The sequence below is a fragment of the Orcinus orca genome, chromosome X, assembly GCF_937001465.1.
Source record: "Orcinus orca chromosome X, mOrcOrc1.1, whole genome shotgun sequence".
Classification (NCBI taxonomy): domain Eukaryota; kingdom Metazoa; phylum Chordata; class Mammalia; order Artiodactyla; family Delphinidae; genus Orcinus; species Orcinus orca.
This window is the reverse complement of record NC_064580.1, coordinates 43,558,598-43,584,208: the sequence shown is the minus strand read 5'-3', so window position 1 is coordinate 43,584,208 and position 25,611 is coordinate 43,558,598. Positions and strand designations below refer to the sequence as shown.

The following is a 25,611-nucleotide window of genomic DNA, read 5'->3' as shown; positions in this document are numbered from 1 at the left end:
ATTGTAAGTGTACAATTCAATGATTTTTTAAAAAAATTATTTTTGGCTGCATTGGGTCTTTGTTGCTGTGCACAGGCTTTCTCTAGTTGTGGTGAGTGGGGGCTACTCTTCCTTGCGGTGCACAGGCTTCTCATTGTGGTGGCTTCTCTTGTTGCGGAGCACTGGCTCTAGGTGCGTGGGCTTCAGTAGTTGTGGCACGCAGGCTCAGTGGTTGTGGCTCACGGGCTTAGTTGCTGCGCGGCATGTGGGATCTTCCTGGACCAGGGATCGATCCTGTGTCCCCTGCGATGGCAGGAGGATTCTTAACCACTGCGTCACCAGGGAAGCCTAATTCAACGATTTTTAATAAATTGATAGAATCATACAACCAACATCACAATCCAGTTTCAGAATTTTTTCATCACTTCCAAAATTTCCCTCAAGCCCACTTTTAGTCACTCCCCACTCCCGACCTCCCCAGCCCCAGGCAACCACTGACCTTTCTGTCCCTGTGGATTTACCTTTTCTGGACTTTTCACATAAATGGACTCATACAACATGTAGGCCTTTCTATCTGGCTCCTTTCGCTCAGTGTAATGTTTTTGAGGTTCATCCATGTGGTAGAATGTATCAGTATTTTGTTCCTTTTTATTGCTGATAGTAATCCATTGTTTGGATATACTACATTTTATTTATCCATTCACCAGTAATGGACATATGGATAGTTTCTAGATTTTGGTTATTATGAATAATGCTGCTATAAATATTCACATACAAGTCTTTGTGTGGACATGCTTTTATTCTCTTGAGTAGATTCCTAGGAGCAAAATTGCTGGGCTGTATAGTTAGTTTATGAATAAATTTTCAAGAAACCTGTCAAACACCTTTCCAAATGACTGTACCATTTTAAATTCCCATCAACAATGTATGAGGGTTCTAGTTTCTCCACATCCTTGTCAACACTTGGTATTATTTTTCTTTTTGGCACTAGCCATTCTAAATGGTGTGTAGTGGCATCTTATTGTTTTTTGTTTTTTTTTTTTGCAGTACGCGGGCGTCTCACCACCGCGGCCTCTCCCGTTGCGGAGCACAGGCTCCGGACGCGCAGGCTCAGCCGCCATGGCTCACGGGCCCAGCCGCTCCGCGGCATGTGGGATCTTCCTGGACCGGGGCACGAGCCCGTGTCCCCTGCATCGGCAGGCGGACTCCCAACCACTGCGTCACCAGGGAAGCCCTTATTGTGGTTTTAATTTGCATTTCCTTAAAGACTAATGAAACCGAGCATCTATTTCTCATGTGGTTATTAGCCATTCCTGTATCTTCTTTGGTGAAATGTCTACTCAAATTTTTGCCAATTTTTAAATTGGGTTGTTTGTCTTCTTACTGAGTTTGAAGAGTTCTTTGTATTTTCCAGATATAAGTCCTTTATCAGATATGTGACTTGAAAATATTTTCTTTCAGTCTATGGTTTGTCTTTTTTTTTGAGAAAAATACGATTTTATTTTACAATATTCATTGAAAAAAATACTGGAAGAATATATATAAAGTCTTCAACAGTGTTTATTCTGGGGTGATAGAAATTTTAGGTAGTAAACTTTACTCTTCATGCTACATATTTCTGTAATTTAAAACATTTTTTTCATTTTAATGGGTATTACTTTTTATGTTTTAAAAATATGGAATGCTTCATAAATTTGTGTGCCATCTTTGTGCAGGGGACATGCTAATCTTCTCTATATTGTTCCAATTTTAGTATATGGGCTGCTGAAGCAAGCACTGTCTTTGCATTTTCTTAGGTATATCTTTTGAAGTGTAAACATTTAAAATTTTAATGATGTCTGGTTTACCAACTTTTTTCTTTTATGGGTTTTTTGGTGTCTTTTTGAAAAACTCTTTGCCTAATCTCAAAGTTGCAAAGATTTTCTCCTATGCTTTCTTCTAAACATTTTATAGTTTTACATATAGGTTTATGATCCATTTTGAATTAATTTTTATGTGTGGTGTGAGATAACAGTCTTTTCCCCATTGAATTATCTTAGTACCTTTGTCAAAATCAATTGACCATAAATTTAGGGGTTATTTCTAGACTTTCAATTCTATTACATTGATCTATATGCCTATCTTTATGCAAATACCACACTGTCTTGATTATTGTAGGTTTATAGTAAGTTTTGAAATTGGGTAGTAAAAGTCCTTCAGCTTTGCTCTTTTTCAAAATTGTTTTGGCTATTCCAGGTCCTTTGCACTTCCCTATAAATTTTAGGTTTAGCTTGTCAATTTCTACAACAAAGCCTCCTAGGATTTTCTTAGAGAGTTCATTGAATCTATAGATCAATTTTGGGAAAATTGCCACCTTAACAATATTGAGTGTTTCCCATGAACATGAATTGTTTCTCCATTTATTTAGACCTTCTTTAATTTCTCTCAGCAGTGTTTTAAGTTTTCAGAGCACAAATCTTGAGTTTCTTTTGTTAAATTTATTCCTAAGTATTTTATTCTTTTGGATACAATTGTCAATGCAGTTGTCTTCTTCTTTTTTTTTTTTTTTTTTTTTGCGGTACGCGGGCCTCTCACTGCTGTGGCCTCTCCCGTTGCGGAGCACAGGCTCCGGACGCGCATGCTCAGCGGTCATGGCTCACGGGCCCAGCCGCTCCGCCGCATGTAGGATCTTCCCGGACCAGGGCACGAACTTGCGTCCCCTCCATCGGCAGGCGGACTCTCAACAACTGCGCCACCAGGGAAGCCCAATTGTCTTCTTTTTTAAAAAAATTCTTATAGAGGGACTTCCCTGGTGGTCCAGTGGTAAGACTCCGTGCTCCCAGTGCAGCGGCCCAGGTTCGATCCCTGGTCAGGGAACTGGATCCCACATGCTGCAACTAAAGAGCCTGCATGCCACAACTAAAAATCCCGCATGCCACAATTAAGATCCTGCGTGCCGCAACTAAGACCCGACGCAGCCAAATAAATAAATAAATATTTTAAAAAATCTTATAGAAATATAGTTGATTTACAATGCTGTGTTAGTTTCAGGTGTACAGCAAAGTGATTCAGTTATATATATGTATATATTAATATACTCTTTTTTATATTCTGTTGCATTATAGGTTATTACAAGATATTGAGTATAGTTCCCTGTGCTATACAGTAGGTCCTTGTTGGTAATGCAGTTGTTTTAATTTTACTTTTGGATTGTTCATTGCTAGTATGTAGAACTGCAACTGATTTTGTATGTTGATCTTGTATCCTGAAACCTTGCTAAACTTATTTATTAGTTCTAGTAGTTATTTTTATTTTTAAAAATATTTATTTATTTATTTGGCTGTGCCAATTCTTAGTTGTGGCATGCGGGATCTTCGTTGTGGCGTGTGGGATCTAGTTCCCTGACCAGGGATCGAACCTGGGCCCCTGCATTGGGAGCGCAGTGTCTTAGCCACTGGACCACCAGGAAAGTCCCTCTAGTAGTTATTTTTAAAAGGATTTCTTAGGATAGGATTTTCTACATATAGGATCATATCGTTTATGAATGAAGATAGTTTTACTTCTTCCTTTCCAATGTGCATGTCTTTATTCTCCCTTCCTTTTTTTTTTTTTTTGTTGTTGTTTGCACTGGCTTGAATCTCCACTACAGTGTTAAATGGAAATGGCAAGAGCAGACATCTTCACCTTGCTCCTGACACTAATGAAACAAACTTTTCCTTCATTTCAAATAAGGCGCTCTATGCAAAGATATTTTTGATGATGCTTGAACAATAACAAGGGCTTAGTTAAAAATATATTTTTCCATCTTTATGTTGGTATTATATAAATCACTTTAAGAATTGAGTATTGGGACTTCCATGGTGGTGCAGTGGTTAAGAATCCGCCTGCTAATGCAGGGGACATGGGTTTGATCCCTGGTCCGGAAAGATCCCACATGCTGCAGAGCAACTAAGCTCGTGCACCACAACTACTGAGCCTGCATCCTAGAGCCCGCGAGCCACAACTACTGAGCCTGCACCCTAGAGCCCCAGCTCCACAACAAGAGAAGCCACCGCAAGTGAGAAGCCCATGCACCACAATGAAGAGTAGCCCCTGCTCGCCACAACTGCCCGCGTGCAGCAACGAAGACCCAACACAGCCGAACATAAATAAATATTTTTTTAAAAAAAGAATTGCGCATTAGTTGGCTTTTGCTGCATACGACACAGCCCCAAAACTTAGTGTCTTAAAACAATAAACATTAAATTACTTCTCATGATTCTGTGGGTCAGCTGGGTGGCTCTTCCGGTGTAGGTAGGCCAGCTCAGTTGGTGCTGGAGGGTACAGGATGGCCTCGCTCACATATCTGGCAGTTGGCAGGCTGGTAGGTATATGAGAGGCCTCTGCTGGCCTGGCTCACATCCCTAACCCTAACCCTAACCCCTAACCCTAACCCTAACCCTAACCCTAACCCTAACCCCTCACCCTAACCCCTCACCCTCACCCTCACCCTCACCTTAACCCCTAACCCTAACCCTAACCCTAACCCTAGGCTTAGGGTTCCCAAGAACAGCATATGTAAGCATACCTCAAGCCTCTGCTTTCATCACATTTGCTACTGTCCTATGGGCCAGAGCAAGTCCTAAGGCAGCTTAGATTCAAGAGGTGAAGAAATAAACTCCACCTCTTGATGGGAGGAGCTGTGAAGTTACATTGCACAAGGACATGGAAACAGGGAAGAGTGGAGAATTAGGGCCATTTCCACAATCTACCACAAATAGGTTTGATTTCTACCTTTAAATACTTAGAGGCCTCTGGGTATCACTTACATTAATTATGAATTTTATGTTTGTCAACAAAGTGTGCAGAAATAAAGCCTATAATTTAACTAAATCATCCTTGATTATGCTTTGCACAAACTAATTTTTCTTCAAATTATCTGATCTTTTTTTTTTTTTTTTTTTTTTGCATGCGAGATCTTAGTTCCCCGACCAGGGATCGAATTCACACCCCCTGCATTGGAAGCGCGAATTCTTAACCATTGGACCGCCAGGAAGTCCCTATCTGATCTTGAGTATGATGCTGAACTGGAGCATAAAGAAGAGACTGCTAGGTGCTCTCTCACTTCCTTCTAAGTTCTCATTCAGATCAGAGGAAACCATGGACCATTCAGGAACTTCTTGGGAAAACAAAGACCTTCATTTCAGAGGCAAACCATTAGGCTGACTGGGGCTTCCAGATGGGGCTGAAGCTTCCAGTAACTTCACACAAAGGCTCACATGGGTGGTGGCCTGGACTCTCATAGGACATTTGGCATTCAGTTCCACTGCTAACAGGAAATACTCTTACTTTGCAAGACCCAATGAAGTTAAAGAAATTACCCTTGTGGCACAACTGGGTATTATATAAATCATTTTAAGAATTGTGTATTGAGACTTCCCTGGTGGTCCAGTGGCTAAGACTACATACTCCCAATGCAGGGGGCCCGGGTTCGATCCTTGGTCAGGGAACTAGATCCCACATGCTGCAACTAAGAGTTCACATGCTGCAACTGAGTCCGCATGCCACAACTACAGATCCCACATGCCGCAACTAAAAAGATCCTACATGCTGCAATGAAGATCTCGCACGTGGCAATGAAGATCCCGTGAGCTGCAACTAAGACCCAGTGCAGCCAAAAAAAAAAGAACATAAAGGACAAAGAAAACCACATGATCATCTCAATCGATGCAGAAAAGGCATTTGACAAAATCCAACACCCTTTCATGATAAAAAGTCAACAAACTAGGAATGGTAGTGAACTTCCTAAACCTGATAAGGGCATTCACAAAAAAAAGTCTACAACTAACATCATACAGGTGAAAGACTGATTGCTTTCACCCTAAGATTGGGAAGAAGGCATGAATGTTCACTCTTACCACTTCTACTGGACATAGTACTGGCAGTCTTCACTAGTGCAATTAGGCAAGAAAAAGGGAAAAGGCATACAGATTGAAAAGGAAGAAATTAATCTGTCCTTATTCACAGACAACAAGATTTTCTATGCAGATATAGAGAACAAACTAGTGGTTACCAGTGAGGAGAGGGAATGGGGGAAGGGCAATAACGGGCTAGGGGATTAAGAGGTACAAATTATTATATATAAAATAAGCTACAAGGATTGTAGCTTATTTGTACAACACAGGGAATATAGCCAATATTTTATAATAACTATAATTGGAGTGTAACCTTTAAAAATTGTAATCACTATATTGTACACCTATGACTTGTAAAATATTGTACATCAACTATACTTCAATAAAATTTTTTTAAAAATTAAAAAAAAAGATTGCCTATGTAGAAAATCTCAAGGAATCTACAAAACAAAACAAAAAATGCCTGGAACTCATAATTAAGCAAAGCATGGTCAGAGTATACGAGGTCAACAAACAAAAATCAATCACGCTTCTATAAACTAGAAATGTACAATTGGAAACTCCCCCAAAATGTACAACAGTTCCAACAAAAATGAAATAGTTATAAACCTAACAAAACACATACAGGAACTGTATGCTGTAAACTACATGTTGATGAAAGAAATCAGCAAGAGCGCAATAAATGTGTTCAGTGACTGGAAGACTCAATGCAGGAAAGATGTCCATTCCCCCAAGTGGATCAAGGTATTTAATGCAATACCAATCAAAATCCCAGCAGGAGTTTCTGTAGATTTAGACAAAGTGATTCTAAAATTTATACGGAAGGACAAAGGAATTAGAGTAGTTAAAAGGATTTTGAAAAGGAAGAATAATGTTGGAGAAATCACCCTACTCGTTTTTAAGAATTTCGGTAAAACTACAGTATTCAAGACAGTATGGTATTGGCAAAGGAATAGACACATAGATCAATGGAGCAAAAGTTCAGAAATAGACTCACGCAAATACTGACCTTTGATTTTTGATGAAGTTGCAAAAGAAATTCAATGGAAGCAGGATAGTCTTTTTAAAAAATGGCACTGGAAAAATTAGTAATCTATGTGCAAAAAATGAATCTCAATGGAAACCTCAAACTTTAGACAAAAATTAACAAAAGCAGATCATAGAGCTATATGTCAAACATAAAACTATCAAACTTTTAAAAGAAAACATTGGGGGACTTCCCTGGTGGTCCAGTGGTTAGGACTCTGTGCTTCCACTGCAGGGGTTGCAGGTTATATCTATCTCTGCTTGGGGAACTAAGATCCTGCATGCCGCTCAGCCCAGCAAAACAAAAAAGAAAAAACTTTTTAACCAGGAATTAGGGGAAGAGTTCTTAAACATGACATTAAACACACGATCCATAACAGAAAAATGATTAAATTCGACCTCACCAAAATTAAAAACTTTTGCTCTTTGAAAGAGTGTTAAAAGAATGAAGCTACAGATTAGGAGAAAGTATTTGCACATCACATCAGACAAAGAACTTGTATCCAGAGTATGTAAAGGATTCTTGAAGCTCAACAATAAGAAAACAAGCCCATTTTTTAAAATGGGGAGAAGATCTGAATAGATATGTCATCAAAGAAGATATAAGGTGGAATATAAACACATAAAAAGATGTTCAACCTCATTACAATTAAGGAAATGCAGATACCCACCATGATGAGATACACACGTTCTAATGAATGACTAGAATAAACAATATTGACCACACCAAATGCTGGCAAGAATATGGAGAAACTGGATCACTCATACAGTGCTGGTGGGAAAGCAAAATGTCACAGCCACTCTGGAAATTGATCGCAGTTTCACATAAAGTTAAATATACACTTACCTCATGACCCAGCAATTTCACTTCTGAGTATAAACTAGTATACCCTTGTACATGAATGCTTGTAGTAACTCTGAGCATAATTTCCCAAAGCTGGAAACAATCCAAATATCCATGAATATATAAATGGATAAACAAACTATGGTGCATCCATATAATAGAATATTACTCCAATGTTACTCATACACAGCACAACTTGAAATCTCAACATCATTATGTTGAATGAAAGAAACCTGTCTGAAAAGATTACATACTTTATGATTACATTTATACAATATTCTTGAAAAATCAAAACTCTAGTGATGGGAAGAGATCAGTGGTTTACAGAGGGTTGGGGTGGGGTGGGGTGTATCTAGAAAAGGATAGTTGGGGTGATGGAAGTGTTTTGTATCCTGATTGCTGTGGTGCTCACGTGAATATGTGGTAAAATTCATAGAACTGTACAATAAAAGGATAAAAGTCCATTCTGTGTTATGATAAATAAAACAAAATAAAAGACACAACCCTTGTTCTGAAGAGTACGCAGATCAGTCAGAGAGCTGGAGGTTTAGACATATCCTACACTGTATAAGACATAGGTCACTGACAGCACTGTGAGAGCACAGAGCAAGGAAATTATCACTTGAGGGGGTGGGAATCAAAGAAGGCATCACAGAGAAATAACACTTCTTTGATTATCAGGCAGCTGTTGAATATATTTTCATGTGTATTTTTTTTAATATGTGAATTTATTTATTTATTTATTTTTGGCTGCGTTGGGTCCTCATTGCTGCGCGCGGGCTTTCTCTAGTTGCGGCGGGCGGGGGCTACTCTTCGTTGTGGTGCACAGTCTTCTCATTGCCGTGGCTTCTCTTGTTGCAGAGCACGGGCTCTAGGCGCGCTGGCTTCAGTAGTTGTGGTGCACGGGCTCAGTAGTTGTGAATCACAGGCCCAGTTGCTCTGCGGCATGTGGGATCTTCCTGGACCAGGGCTCGAACCCGTGTCCCCTGCATTGGCAGGTGGATTCTTAACCACTGCGCCACCAGGGAAGCCCTTTCATGTGTATTCTGACCACTTGTGGTGTTTAAAAAAAAATAATTTGTCATCCTTTACCCATTTAAAAATTTGAATTTTTTTTTTTTTGGTTTGTAAGAATTCTTTATGTATTAAAGAGAACACTTTGGATTTTATTTCTGTATATTTTTCCATTTATTTTCCTTTTATTTGTGTGTTGTAAGTTTGTAATAAACACAATTTTATATTTGAGCAAGAAGAAGAGTAGATGTTTTTGTTGATCTTGAACCCCTTATGGACCTTCATTTTGGACAACTTGAAGGATAGGTGGATCACCCCAGGCTGATCCCAAGGCCCTTCTTGTTCACCCCACTTCTTCCCCACCCCTTGCCCCATCCACCTCCTTCCCTGACTGGCTCCCACTGGCAATGGCTGACAGAGGAGCGTCCCCACCCATCCTTTCAGTGAAGCTGAGGCCCCCTCACAGCATTCCTTATCACTTTGGATAAAAATGTAAAGATCAAATGTAAAGATCAAAAGAAAATGTAAAGATCAAAAGAAAATCCTAAAAAGGTAAAAGAAAAAAGGACAGATTAAATTTGTGAGAATAGGATCAAAGTGATTTCTCATTCGATTGAATGGTGAAGATAAGAGCTGTTTGTTCATTGTTTTTCCTCTCATGTATGCAGTCTCTAGAACAGTACCTGACACCAAGTGGGCACTCAATAAATATTTGTTGTATGACTGATTGGAGTAGTACCTTGAAAACTAGCTTTAAACTTAGATCTATAACACTACTCAATTAACGAATAGGACAAAATACAGTTATGACTGGACAAATAAGGATGTGATGATCAATGCCCACAGACCTGAGGTGAAAAATGTACCAAAGAATGTACTCCAGCTAACAGGAATATAACACAACGAAGTAGTGGGATGCAAGGGTCAAAAGTGAGCAAATAATTTGGTATAGAATGCTGGTATAGATAAACAAACATTGACTATCAAAAAAGATAACAGTAATTATATACTTTACACTTCTGATAAGTTTTGATAACAAGCTAGGCATTAAATTACCAAAAATATTAACAGGAGAGATGGGAGGAAGAAGAGTGTCCTGTGATGCTGATGAATCTCTTTTGGTTAAAGTGATTCCTCGGACTTTTAAAAAGCAGACAATAGAGATACTAATTAACTCTAGTCATTGGTAGGAATAGAAAATATAATTTCCAAGCCACTGAGGAAAAAAAAAAGAATAAAAACTCCTAAATCAATCCAAGAAGTAAAACAAATGTACATATACATTGATATTTTGTTGTAAAAATATTTATAGCCATATATGGGTAGATTAAAATTAGAAGTTATGGGGCTTCCCTGGTGGCGCAGTGGTTGAGAGTCCGCCTGCCAATGCAGGGGACACGGGTTCATGCCCCGGTCCGGGAAGATCCCACAGGCCGCGGAGCGGCTGGGCCCGTGAGCCATGGCCGCTGAGCCTGTGCTCCGCAACGGGAGAGGCCACAGCAGTGAGAGGCCTGCGTACCGCAAAAATAAATAATAAAAAAATAAAAATAAATAAAATTAGAAGTTATACTACTAATTAAATTAAATCATACTGCTAATTAAATATAAAAGTAATTAGGTCTGAGGAATAGGATTAGCCTGTTTAGGCCTTTACTTTTTGGATAATTTTTGGAATACAAACTTGTGAGTAATGATCATAATATGAGGAATAGAGAAATATTATATAAAACTGTAGAAATTCATTTCATTTTTATGTGAAATATAAATATTATTCATGCAGAAAATGAATGCACCTAGAACTTTTAAACATGTGATTTTATATGAGGGTTAAAAGTAAATGATTTTCTCATTTATAATTTCTAATTTTTCTAAACTTTGTAAATGAATGTGTTGACTTTCCAATTAGAATAAACACTAGGTATTTTTTTAAATCTATAAAAAAATAAAGAAATAGCAGGCACTTTGAGAATAACTATATGGGACATTTTTATAACATGAGGGTGAATGATGAATTGAGGGCATGAAACACTATATGTGATACGATCTTAATTGTATAAAAATGTGTAATGTGTTGTTTATAACTATATTTACATATACAATTAGATGTATCTTACAAGATGAATATTATATGGATTGGTCTGATGAACCCTGGGCATTTGTATTCATGCTCATATATATTAGATATAATTGAATGATTGTATACAAATAGATATAGTCTGAAATTATGCAAATCAAGCTGGTAATGTTGGATATATTTCTAGAAAGTTAGGTTGAGATTTGAAATATTTATTTTATGTTTCTATATTTTAAAATTTTCACTATAATCAAGTATTACATTTTAATTTTAAAATTGTAAAATACGCATTCAGAAGTTATCATTACTGGAAAACTGCATATTATATAACAATACATACAGAAGTGAAAAGGTATGATCCAAAACATGATAGTACGTACAAGCGAACCCAATTTTAGAAAAATATATTTATGTAAATAAAAACACGGAAATTTAGAAATATATAAACTTGTAAAGTACAGAAATGAGAAACTATTCCTAGGATGTTGGGTTTATGTTTGTAATTTATTTCTACTACAACGTCGTAGTTCCTTCTTTTCTGAAAAACTTGCAAGCAGCGTGGATGACCTTTCTAATGATAAAAGAAAACACCATTTCTGGAATGAAAGTAAAAGAAATAGGAAGCAACGGAAGGCTATTTAATGGGTGGGAAAGGGCTCCCGTTCCAATATAAATGATAAAACCGCAAGACAAAACTGTATCCCTCCCCTAGAGCGCACGCGCGCGTCCTCTGTGTGAGCATTGTATGGTGCACACCGATCAATTGATGGGGACCCTCTGACCGGGCTTTTGAGGACTTGCCCCAAATAGTTATTTCCCACTTAGCACACCTGGCCTAGTGCACTGGTTCACAGAATCTACTGGAGGGCTTGTTAAAACCTAGGCTGCAGGGCCTCATCCCCAGTTTTCCCCTTCAGTGGGTCTGGGGTGGGGTCCGAGGATTTACATTTCTAACACGTCCGCAGTATGCGGCTGCATCCCCGCTTTGAGAACTACCGGCCTCCCGTCTGGGTCCACAAACAGAGGAGGACACCCAGAGCCTGGCGGGTGTGTGAGGCCCGGGACCTCAGGGCTTGGTGGCTAGGGACGCCCTCCTCCAGGCCTTTAGCCTACAGCATTTCTTGACAACTTGGGAAAATTGCGGGGATCAAATGTGGGGTTAACTAGTGCGGATTTACAAAGCCTAGATCGAGTAGAAACGGAATTCTAGAAGTGATGTCTGATGGGACTTTGCAGTTTAGACCTCAGATTTATTTCATATTCAAAGGAGAAAGAAAGGCAAATTCTCCGGCAGTGAGCAGGTTTCCCGCAAACCCTGCAGCAAGCAACTTCCTTTCCAGCAGCCATCTGGCTCGGAGGCGTTTTTTTCAGACGCGAAAGGCGGGCGAAGAAACAGTGTAGATGCAGATGAGGTGAGGGATTGAGGGCATCTTGGCATTTCTGGAGCAACATTGCCATCAAGAGGAAAATTTAACAAAACCTCAAGCCATGTGGGCAAACAAAATGAGGTTACAATACCAGAAAGGAAAGCTTTGTTGGAACAGAAAAACCAGAAGTCATGAGTGATTGATTCAGAAAACAAATTGAAGATGATCCCACTGATTTGTAGATGGGACGATTTGAGCGTCACCAAGGTTTTAATTGTAATGGATTGAAATACATGAAATGTAAACCTGTTTGTTTATTTTTTTTGGAGGGCGCACCTGGCGGCTGGCGGGATCTTAGTTCCCAGACCAGGATAGGACTAGGGATCTAATCGCTCCCCCTGCAGTGGGAGCCTGGAATCTTAACCACTGAACCTCCAGAGAAGTCCCTAAACCTTTTTAAAATCCACAAATTCATGATGATACAAATAAAAATAGCTTATTGGTCACCTTGGGAAACAACTCTTTTTTATTTTATTTTATTGGCCACACCGCATATTGGCCACATGCGGGGATGGCTCAAACCCATACCCCTTGAAGTGGAAGGGCAGAGTCTCAACCACTGGACCGCCAGGAAAGTCCTGGGAAACAACTCTTTATATTGGAAACTGGTAAATACAGGGAAAGAATCAAGCATTTATCCTGGTTTTCTTTTTTCTTTTTTTTTTGCAGTACGCGGCCCTCTCACTGTTGTGGCTTCTCCCGTTGCAGAGCACAGACTCCGGACGCGCAGGCCCAGCGGCCATGGCTCACGGGCCCAGCCGCTCCGCGGCACGTGGGATCTTCCCGGACCGGGGCACGAACCCGTGTCCCCTGCATTGGCAGGCGGACTCTCAACCACTGTGCCACCAGGGAAGTCCTATCCTGGTTTTCTTATACAAGGCAAAGAATTGGCAAGGGGAAGTTCCCTTTATAGATGTATTTGGGCTAATAAATGAAGAAGGAACGAGAGAATCAGAACATTCCATTTTGTCACCCCCTTGTGAATAAATGGATCCAGGCATCGCCCATCAATGACTGATGACATCACAAAAAGAGACACAACCAACAGTATGTGCCTATCTATATGAAATCATCCTGAATATATACAAAAAATCAGGGTAATATGAAGGCTGAATGGATATTTGACACTATTTAGGATTTTTAAATATTTTTAGATGAGGAAATGGTACTGAGGTTAGATTTTCTAAAGAGTCCTTATCTTTCAGACACACATACCGACATATTCTAGATAAAATAATATGATATCTGAGATTTGCTTCAAAATAATCTGAAGGGTACATAGTGCGTGGAATATAGATGAAATAAGGTTGGCCATAGTTTATAAAGGTTGCAGCTGGGTGATGGTACAGAATGCTCATTTTGATGTTCTCTAGACTTCTGTGTAAGTTTCTAATGTACCCTAATATAAAATAAAAATAAAATTTGATTAGTGGAATTATGCCTTTTATAAGCACAGTGCCCTTAATTCAGAGCTAGCTTTGAATACACTCTTAGCATATATTCCATTTATATAACTTGTATACAAAAAGCTTGAGTGAAATGGGACTTAATAAAGTTTTACATGGCCTAGTTTCATACAATCCTGAGTCATGTCAACACTTATGAGTCATTTCCCAAATCCATGACACCTACTTACTGTTAAGGAAGTAGCAGTTCAATCCATGTTCAGCTTTTCTTTTTCTAGTAAAGACTGACACAAATTTGTGTGGTGCTGCATTTTATATGTACATGGAATTATGTTTTACTCATAAGGGTCTAGTAAACACAGTCAGAGGTTCTCAACTTACCCTGAACCATTTCATAGTTAATTGCACATGTAGGAAATTCATGTTTCAACTACTTGTGAGAAATGAAGCTTCTCTCAATCAGCAATGTTAGCTGTTGTGTTGCTTAAAACCCTTCAATGACTCCCCGCCAAATAAAAGACACACTCTGGGGACTTCCCTGGTGGTGCAGTGGTTAAGAATCCGCCTGCCAATGCAGGGGACACAGGTTCGAGCCCTGGTCCAGGAAGATCCCACATGCTGTGGAGCAACTAAGCCTGTGCACCACAACTACTGAGCCTGTGCTCCACAACTACTGAAGCCCATGCACCTAGAGCCCATGCTCCGCAACAAGAGAAGCCATCGCAGTAAGAAGTCCGCACATCACAACGAAGAGTAGCCCCTGCTCGCCGCAACTAGAGAAAGCCTGCGCACAGCAACGAAGACCCAACACAGCCAAAAATAAATAAATTAAAAAAATTTTTAAATAGATAAGCAACAAGCATATCTATTTAAAAAAAAAGACACACTCTGTCCTTTAACCTGTAGGGATGCCTTCTGCTCACACGTCCACTTCTGGTTTTGTCAGCTGTGGCCAAGGTAGCAAGAAGGTTCTCAACACACAGGGAAGGGATCATTTTAACCTGGACCACGAGCACCAAATGGAGCCCCCTTCCTCCCAGGGAACAATGTGACTGTCAGCCATTTCAAGGCTTCTGGAATTGGGTTTGGAGCCTGTGCTGGAAAGAGTTAACATAGGAGGCCTGCTTGCAAAATTGGCCCTTGGTTAGTGTAACAGACTTAATTGTGTCTCCACCCCAGATTCATATGTTGAAACCCTACCCCCAAAGTGATCGTATTTGGAGATGGGGCCTTTAAGGAGGTAAACAAGGTTAAATGAGGTCATAAGTGTGGGGTCCTGATCCAGTAGGACTGGTGTATTTAGATGAAGAGGAAGAGACCCCAGAGATCTCACTCTCTCGGTGCACGCAGAGGAAAGGCCATGTGAGGACATAGCGAGAAGGCAGTTGTCTACAAGCCAGGAAAAGAGTCCTCACTAGAAACCAACCCTCGTGGCACCTTGATCTTGGACTTCTAGCCTCCAGAACTGTGAGAAAATAAATTTCTGCTGTTTAAGCCACCCAGTCTGCAGTAACTTGCATGGCAGCTGACTAATACAGCTGACATCTGGGAACTCAGATGTGGGGAGAATTCCCAGCACTTTCTAAATGGCAAGTGGCTGACTGTGCCTAAATGGTTGTACAAACCCTGTACCCTGTTATGCTGAACACCTGCTTTCCTTCTGGGGGTCTGGCATTTTGGTACATGTTAACCAGAGGATGCCTACGTGACTGGCCCCTGAGAAAAATCTTGGACTCTAACCCCGAGTGAGTTTCCCTGTAGACAGCATTTCAGATGCGTTGTCACTGTTCATTTCTGGAGGAATGAAGCGTATCCTGTGGGACTCCACCAGGACGGGAGTCTTAGAAGCTTGTTCCTGGTTCCCTCCCCACTTCACCCTGTATGCCTTTTCCCTATGCTGACTGTGCTTTGTGTCCTTTCATTGTAATAAATCATAGCCGTGAATACGACTACACAGTGTCCTGTGAGGCTTCAGAGTAAATCATCAAACTTAGGTACCCCCGACACAGAGCCTCTTGTCCATAGTAGCATGCCATCACTCTCAGAGCCCCTCCATTCATTGCTTTACTGCTTGTATTGCTGCCAGCCCCTCGGAGGCAGAGTCCTTACCTTAGTCATCACTGTATTCTCAGTGCCAGGAAAAGAGTAGGGTGCCTGTGTCTGCTGAGTCTTTTGGTGGGGGAAGCTTAAAACAACAGACATTTTGGGAATTCCCTGGTGTTCCAGTGGTTAGGACTCCGCACCTTCACTGCCGGAGGGTCCAGGTTCAATCCCTGGTCAGGGAACTAAGATCCCACAAATGGCGCTGTGTGGCATGGCAAAAAACAACAACAAAACCCCCCCAAATTTTTGATGGCTCTGGAAGTTACAAGTCTGAAATCAAGGTGCTGGTGGCAGGGCCATGTTCCCTCTGAAGTCTCCAGAGGAGGGTCCTTTCTTGCCTCTTCCAGCTTCTGGTGGGTTGCCAGCAATCCTTGGCAGTCCATAGCCTGCAGACGCACCACTCTAATTCCTGCCTCCTTCGTCACACGGCATTCTCACTGTGTATGTATCTCTGTGCCTCTTCTCATCAGGAGCCAGTGATTGGAATCAGGATCTACCTTAATCTAGTACGACCTCATCTTAACTTACATCTTTTTTAAAAAAATTTATTTATTTATTTTCAGCTGCGTTGGGTCTTCGTTGCTGTGCACGGGCTTTCTCTAGTTGGGGCGAGCGGGGGCTACTCGTCGTTGCGGTGCGCGGACTTCTCATTGCGGTGGTTCCTCTTGTTGCGGAGCACGGGCTCTAGGCACGCAGACCTCAGTAATTGTGGCTGGCAGGCGCAGGCTCAGTAGTTGCGGCACACAGGCTTAGTTGCTCTGCAATATGTGGGATCTTCCCAAACCTGGGCTCGAACCCGTGTCCCCTGCATTGGCAGGCGGATTCTTAACCACTGTGCCACTGGGGAAGTCCCTTAACTTACATCTTAATTACACCTGCGAAGACCTAATTTCCAAATAAGGTCACATTCACAGGTACCAGGGGTTAAGACTTGAATATATTTTGGGGGGCGGATACAATTCAACCCACAACACCTTGTTTTGGCTGTACCAAGATGCCTCATTGATCAATGCTAATGACTGTTGACAATAATTTTTTTTTGTCACACTATGCAGCATGCAGGATCTTAGTTCCTTGACCAGGGATTGAACCCATGCCCCCTGCAGTGGAAGCATGGAGTCCTAACCACTTGACTGCCAGGGAATTCTGACAATAATTTCTAATCTTCCCTGAGCACTTGCCATATTGCAGGCACTGGGCTAAGTACTTTATATGCATTATCTCATGTGATTCTCTCCCTCCACCATAGACACTATTATTATCCCCATTTAATTGATGAGGAAACTGAGGCCTAGTGAGGTGAAACAACTTGCCCAGTGTCTTATTCAGTTAGTGGTAGATTATAATTTCCAAAAATGGTCACAGCAATATTTCTGGCCCCATGTGCCTTTCTAGAACTTTGTTGCTACCCATCAAGAAGCAGAACCTTGGGGCTTCCCTGGTGGCGCAGTGGTTGAGAGTCCGCCTGCCAATGCAGGGGACACGGGTTCGAGCCCTGGTCTGGGAAGATCCCACGTGCTGCGGAGCAACTAGGCCCGTGTGCCACAACTACTGAGCCTGCGCGTCTAGAGCTTGTGCTCCGCAACAAGAGAGGCCGCGACAGTGAGAGGCCCGCACACCGCGATGAAGAGTGACCCCCCCTTGCCACAACTAGAGAAAGCCCACGCACAGAAACGAAGACCCAACGCAGCCAAAATAAATGCATACATAAATAAATAAGTAAATAAAAAAACTCCTACCCAACACCTAGGTATTGAAAGGTTGGTTTTTAAAAAAAAAAAAAAAAAAGAAGCAGAACCTGTTTTCTTCTCCATCTGAACTTGGGCAGGACCTTGTGACTGCCTCGATGAATAGGAGATGGGGGAACACTATGTAACTTCCAAAACCGGTCATGAAAGGTGATACAACTTCCACCTGTCTCTCTCTCACAGGGCTTGGCCTTGGAAGCCAGCCACCATGCTGTGAGGAAGCCCAAACCAATCACATGGAGAGGCCCAGGCTGCAGCCAGCATCAACTACCATGCGTGTGAGTGAGGGAGCCTTCAGACGATCCAGCCCCTGGCCTTCAAGCCTCCCAGCTGAGGCCCCAGACAAGGAGGAGCAGAGATAAGCCATCATTGCTGATGTGCTCTGTCTGAATTCCTGACTCACAGCATACAACTGGGAGCTTCAGGTGTAGTTTGGACGAGGCTGGATCCAGGGGCTCAGATAATACCATCAAGACTCAGAATCCCTGCATTCCTCAACTTCGCCTTCTCCACGTTGTCTTCATTTTCCAGCTCCTCTTGGGGTCCCCTGGTAACCTCTGGTTCCCCATATCAAGTGATGTTTTTGAAGTTCATCCACGCTGTAGCAGGGATCAGTACTTCTTTCCTTTTCATGGTTAAATACTATTCCATCATAGGGATAGACCACATTTTGTTTATCCATTCATCAGTTGACATGTCTCCTTAAATTTTACACTCTAGACACCTTGTTTGCCTCATCCTAGCCCTGGGAGGTGATTCCAGGAAGCAATAAAATCTAAAATGGGTATTTCTAATGGGCAGGTGGCTTCTCCTCCAATCACTGACTCAGAAACCCTGGTTCCTGACATCCCATGGCGCCACCATTTCTGTCACGCTGTGTAAGAGCTCTGCTGAGTCTTTAATTGTGTCAGTGGAAAGCAAACTCTCCACTTCACCCCACCCTTGAACTGAATTTATAAAGTTCTATTGAATAAATTTAACCAATAGTATTTGTACTAGCTACCTTTTGCTGTGTAACAAATTATCCCCAAAACTTAATGGCTTAAAACCACAAACATTTATTATCTTGAACATTTTCAGAGGGACAGGAGTCCAGGAGTGCCTTAGCTGGATTGTTCTGGCTCCAGTTCTCTCACAAGTTTGCGGCCAGGATGGTAGTTGGGGCTGTGGTCTCATCTGACGTCTCATTTGGACAGAAGGGTCTGCTTCCAAGCTTACTGACAAGGCTGTTGGCAGGAAGCCTCAGTTCCTAATCACATGGACCCCTCCATATGGCCGCTTGATACAGCCTCACAACATGACATCTGGCTTCCCACAGACAGGTGATCCAAGAGAGAGAACAGGCAGGAAGCTGCAGTGCCTTTTATTAGCTAGTCTAGGAAATTACATACTGTACATTTCACCAAATTCCGTTCATTAGAAGTGAGCATACTCACTATACTATACTTAGACTATACTAAGTTTAGCATACTCTCAAGGGGAGGGGAATTAAGTACCATCTCTGGAATGGAAGAGTGTCGAAGAATTCATGGACATATTCTAAACCCACCACATTAACATATTACAAGCTAACTTTCTTTAATAATTTTCTGATGAAAGATTATATGGAACCTAGTACATCTTGTACATAAGCCACAGGCAGTGCAAGTAGGATCCCTGCTCCGGGCCCTGAGATGCAGGGGCCCCCATGCTTTGGAGTGGCTTCCTCAAAGTGGCCTAAAACCCTGTCTGGTGGCTGGGACTGGCCGGGCCAGAAGTACCATTTGAGTGAGGTCCTGGTCTGGACCAGGACCCCCATGAGCCCTGATCCCTATTTTTCCTTTTTCAAGGTGCTCTCTCTTACCCTTTACCCTATGTATAGGGTCAGACAGATGCCCTGATGAGCTCTGGTACTTACACCTATAGGACTGTCCCAGAGCTCTGTGGCCAGTTCTGGGCTGGGGCGTGGGGCTGGCAAGTAGATCACTCCTGATGGCTGGTGTGGCATTTCTTTCATAAGATCTTATGAGACTGGGGCATCAGAATGGTGGCGACAGCCTGATTTTGAGTGACTATCACTCATGTTGTTTATAGGCCAAGTTCAAGGCTCTAGGCCTGAACATTCAGTTCCAGCCCTTGGGCTTGAGTTGCATGTGTATCAGCTCTCACCGTGACTATTCCAACTGTGGGACTACGTCCAGTCTAGGGCACCTAAAGGTGCAGAGGTGGTGGCAGGTGCCTTTCCCTTGTATGGCACCCAGGGCTGTCATTCCCTCCACAAGCTCTGCACCAGGTGTCAAGCAGTACTCTGGGCCATGTCCACTTCCTGCAGAGACTTTCAAGACAATTGCTCCACAACTCCAATGGGGTCTCTTGGCTCATCAATGCGGTGACATCATGCTCCCCAGGTCAGTCTCAAGCCATGCCAGATGAAGAATGGACATTCTTTGTACAATTTGGACTTCTGCCATGGGCACCTTTCTTTCCTCTCCCCCGGTGGTGGTGAGTGGAAGGCAGGGGTGCAGTCAAGCTTGCAGTAGATCTCATTCTAGGAGGCACTGATTATTGTTCAAAGAGTTCAGGAGAAGACGTGGTTACAAGTTATCTTGTTCTACCTTTATGCTATAAAATTCCAAACAGAAAATTTAACATGACCAGAAAAGGAAGTATTATTCACATTTCCCCATATCCTCTGTGTAAGGCTTGCTTTTGTGGTTTTTATCAACAAAACACAGTAACTTCTGTATGAGGAGTCACTGGAAGCCAGTATTTATGGGCAGGCCAATGGATGATGCAATGTCCCAAGTAAGATGTAACCAGCATTAAATAAATGGTATTAGGGAACTGTGGAGGCAAGTGATCTATATCTTTCCAGTACAAACATGTTCTAAAGAGCCATGGCATTGTGAGTAATAATGGCGTTGCTACCTTCTTGTGGTGGAAGATGAAATTAGCCAGGAATGGCACTGTGAGATAATAGAAAATATATATTGTTTCTGCCCCGGTTTCTGACACAGAGCTCCTGAAACCCTTGTAAATTCCTACGTGATAAGAGCATTAGCAGCACCTTTATTTTACTGAGGCGACTCTGAGTGGGCTCCTGGATGGTCACCAGAAAGACCAAACCACGATTAGGAGCTTGGCATTTTCAGCCCCAGGCCCCCATCCTCCAGAGAGGGGAGAGGGCTGGAAATGGAGTTAATGATCAATCATGCCTACGTGGGGAAGCCTCCATAAAATCCCAATAGCATGGAGTTCCAGGAGCTTCCGGGTGGGTGAACACATCCACATACCAGGAGGGTGATGCAGTCCAACTCCACAGGGACAGAAGCTCCTGCACTAGGGACCCTCCCAGACCTCACCCTAGGTATCTCTTCATCTGGCTGTTCATCGGCATCCTTTATCATGTCCTTTAACAAACTGGTAAATGTAAGTAAGTATTTCCTTGAGTTCTGTGAGTTGCTCTACAAACTAATCCAACCTGGAGAGGAGGTCGTGGGAACCTCCAAGTTGCAACCAAATCAGACAGAATTTGTGGGTAACCTGGGGACCTACTACTAGCAAATGGCATCTGAAGTGGGGTGGGGGCCAGTCTTGTGGGGCTCAGCCCTTAACCTGTGGGATCTCCAGGTAGACAGTGTCAGAACTGAGTTCAATTGTAAGACACCCAGCTGATGTCACAGAGAATTGCTTGGTGTGGGGAAAAAACCCCACACATGTGGTGTCAGAGGTGTTGTGAGTGTTCTGTGTGAGTAGTAAAGGAGACACATTGGAAAGAGAAACACAAAAGGAGGTGGAAAACTTGTTTTTTCCCTACATGGGAGGTGAAAAATTGTTATTTTTCCTTTTTAGGCATATTTGACAATAAAAAACATAAGGAGATGGTTCCTGGACCTAAGAGGAAGAGATGGAGCCTGGACACACAAGGATTATTCAGGTGTATTGATTGGACAATAAATGAATACATAAATACCTCTTCTCTATACTTTTTTCTAAATCTTCATCAATAAATCATAATACTTCATATGGACCCATGATTTTAGTACATTTTTATTCAAATTATTCATATAGACAGAGGCCTTGCAAAAAATATTTGTCTGTGGTCCCACATACCTTATTTTTTTAAATTTATTTTATTTTTAAAATTTATTTATTTGTTTGTTTATTTATTTATTTATGGCTGCGTTGGGTCTTTGTTGCTGTGCGCAGGCTTTCTCTAGTTGCGGCGAGCAGGGGCTACTCTTCGTTGTGGTGCGCGGGCTTCTTACTGCGGTGGCTTCTCTTGTTGCGGAGCACGGGCTCTAGGCACGCGGGCTTCAGTAGTTGTGGCTCGAGTGCTCAGTAGCTGTGGCTCGAGGGCTCTAGAGCGCTGGCTCAGTAGTTGTGGCTCACGGGCTTAGTTGCCCCTCGGCAGGTGGGATCTTCCCGGATCAGGGATCAAACCCGTGTCCCCTGCACTGGCAGTCAGATTCCTGACCACTTCGCCACCAGGGAAGTCACACACACACCTTAGAGGCAACCTCTAAGATGGTCCCCAATGAACCCCTCCTCCTGGTGCTCATGCCCTTGTGTCATCTCTTCCCCTTGAGTGTGGCCTGGCTTTACAGAGTCACTTCTAACAAATAGAATAAGGCAGAAATGATGGAACATCATCTCAGGTTAGTTTATAAAAAGACTGCAGCTTCTGTCTTAGGTGCACTCTCTCTCACTTGCTGGTGCTCTCTCTCTCTCTCTTTTTCCCTCCCTCAACTGGAGCCCAGCCAATATATAAAGAGGTCCAAGCTATCCTGTGAAGGCCACATGGAGGAGAGAGGCCCTGGAGGGTCTAGCTGCAAAAGGTACAGCCTAACAAACCAGATACCCTGTGGTCAGATCATAAAGGCAAATCCCCAATCACTGCTGCCATCGATGGGCAATAACTTGGTTACAAGCCGAAAACATTTAACACACAGCTCGGCAGGCAGTGTGGCCTGGCCTCGGCTATCTATTTTTCTTTATTTGACCCCTGCAAGGAGCAGGGTGACACGAAGTAAAATTTTCTTCTTCCTGCACTTTTGTTATTGACTGCTGCTGGAATAGCCCTTCTAAAACTCACACTTATCTCTTTGCTCTCCTGCTCAAGAAGCCACAGTGGCTCCCTCCTTCCTCTTATCACATGGATCCCACCGATCATTTCCTCAGCTTCCGTGCCAGCCAGTCATCTGTCCTAATATGCATTGAGGCCACGGCACTCGCTGTGTGTCACAATCATCAAAAGCAAGGCCAGAGGTGACCTCTGCTCTGAGGCTGCATCACTGGATGGATTTTAGGGGTCGCTGGGAATGCTGGTTTCCTGCGGGCAGAGGTTTTACCTGTTTTGTTCCCTGTTAAATCCTGGCACTGTGCCTGGCACACTGTAGAGGCGCAGGCAATATATGTCAGAAGAATGAATGAACTGACTCCTCAACTCTCAACTGGGTCTGGATAAAACTGAGGCACAGAGTGGAGTGGTGACTGGCTCAGGACCATAGATTAAAAAACTGGGTCCCCAGTTGCTCACCCAGTGGCCAGACGTTTCTTTCCCAGCCCCTCTCCTCATGTCTCTCCTGGCAGTGGTAGATGCGGATGTGCACCACCCAGACTCACTTTCAAGGAAGCACTGGCTGCAGCTGTCAGCTTGGCAGGGTGGGCCTCCGCTGCTGAGAGCCACCTCCCTGAGGTCAAGCCCTGCCGGGGCCAGCCCACATCTGGTGACCCAGAGAGGCTGAGACGTGAAGCCCAGCATTTCCTCCCAACAGGAGGCGCTCTGACGAGCAGACCACTGCGCCACCAGGGAAGTCCCTGTTTTTTGTTCTTTGTTTTTATAACTTGAGGGTTTCTTGTGGTTCAGTAATAGAGCAGTGCACATCTTTTTTAGTCAGACGAGGCTGTGAAGTAGAATTTGACCATCAGTGACTTCTTTTGAATAAGCACCTGAAAATGGACCTCGTGGGAGGTGGATGCTCATAGATGCAGAGAGCAGATTGGTGGTTGCCAGAGGTATGGTCGGGGGAGTGTAAAATGGGTGAAGGGAGTCAAAAGGTACAAACTTCCAGTTATAAAATAAATAAGTCATGGGGATTTAATGTACAGTGTGGCAACTATAATAATACTGTAATATTATAGTAATACTGTTAATAATTCTGTATTGCATATTTGAAAGTAAATCTTTCTTTAAAAATATTTATTTATTTGGCTGTGCCAGGTCTTAGCTGCAGCATGTGGGATCTAGTTCCCTGACCAGGGATCGAACCCAGGCCCCCTGCATTGGGAGTGCGGAGTCTTAGCTACTGGACCACCAGGGAAGCCCCCTGAAAGTAAATCTTAAAAGTTCTCATCACAAGAAAAAAAACTGTAACTATATATGGTGATGAATGTTAACAAGACCTATTGTGGTGATCATTTCACAATTTATACAAATATCAAATCATTATATTTTATTATATTTACACCTGAAACTAATATTTTATAGTATGTCATGTATACCTCAATTTAAATTTAAAAAAATTCTTTTCGGCTGTGCTGCACGGCATGCGGGTTCTTAGTTCCCTGACCCGGGATGAACCCGTGCCCCCTGTAGTGGAAGCACGGAGTCCTAACCACTGGACCGCCAGGGAATTCCCTAAAAAACAATTTTTAAAAAAAACACGGACCTAGCGTCGTCAAGATCTAATAGGAACGTTAAACATTGTACCTGTGGCCACTCATATTCACTGCAAGAGAGAACACCCAAGGCCATGAGAGTATCCCTCTTTGAGTCCGGGATAGGAAAACAAGTAGACCACTTCCTCTATTTTGCTGCATTTTCCACTAAACCTAATTTATAAGCCTATATCATATTTTTAATGTCTGGTGTGGAGACTGCTCAACTTGATCCAACCATATGGATAAGTTGGCAAGGATTCAATTGGCTGTCTTCTATTTCTTTAGCTAAAGGTCTGGTCTCTGTTATATGGACTATAGAAATTTATGACTGTTATATTTTCAATGTTGGTCATGCCCTGGATCAATAAAAAGGGTCCTTTTTAACTGCTTAATGCTTTTTTCGTTAATTTTATCTTGAATTTATATTGCAACTACTGTTTTCTGTCTTTACTTTTCTCACACATTTTTACTCATTGTTTAAAACAATCTTTCTGAATCATTTTGATTTAGACATTATTTGGTTGATTTTTGAATTTTTACTCAATCTGCGTGCCCTTGTCACTTAATGTATGGACTTTAATCCATTAATGTTTATTGTCAGAAAGTGAAATTCTGTGTTGTTTTATGTTTTTGGTATTTTTTATGCCTTCTTGGTATTTCCTTAGTGGTCTACCTTTTGTTATGGAATCATTTCTCATTCTTTTTCAAGTGATTTGAAAGTTCTCTTTCCTGTCTTTACTTCAACTTGTGATTATCGTTAAGTTTTTTTTAAAAAAACTTAGTTGAATCTACATTTATCTAATTATCTGCAGCAGAAATGAAAGAATATCTATTCATTTCTTCTCTCCTTTGTGAATGGAGTGTGAACACTCCTATGGTCATAAGATAGGTGTCTGAACACTTAGGGTAACAGACCGGGATGTGGAGTCCCATGAGTCATGCGCAGAGCACTTTGGAAACAGGTCAAACAGACTGGGTACAGACACTCCTGGTGTAACACAGATTGTGGTATGAACACTTCTGGAGTCACACAGACTAGGGTGTTGACATGCCTCATGTCACAAAGACTAGAATGTGGACACTCTTGGGTACATATGTACTAGGGTAGGGACCTCCTGCAGTCACACAGATTGGGGTGTAGACACTTTGGGGGTCGTACAGACTGGACTTTGGACATATGTGGTCATGCAGACTAGGTCGTGGAGACTCCTCGGCTCACACAGAGTCAGGTATGATCATGGGAGTGTCTGTGTTCCAGTCTGTGACTCCACTAGAATCTACATTTATCACTGTGAACAGTTTGGTCCACATTGCAATCTCCCACCCTATTATATCTGACTGTAGTCTGTATTTCACCAGTAGTGACCACTTTGAAGTCCTTATAAGTTCAGTAGTTTTCATCCCCTATATTTGAATTCAGACAAGAAGGCCATTAATGCTGGAGTATTTTCCATAAGCCCAGGTTTGAAGTCTTA

General features: G+C 42.2%; 1 non-coding gene across 1 annotated transcript; it reads right to left on the bottom strand.

Annotated features, from left to right (window-relative positions):
* Positions 1–1,649: 1,649 nt before the first annotated feature.
* LOC117197525 (U6 spliceosomal RNA) lies at positions 1,650–1,756 on the bottom strand. The gene has a single exon (XR_004478183.1). It is a non-coding gene; the product is annotated as a U6 spliceosomal RNA (small nuclear RNA).
* Between the last annotated feature and the right edge of the window lie 23,855 nt (positions 1,757–25,611).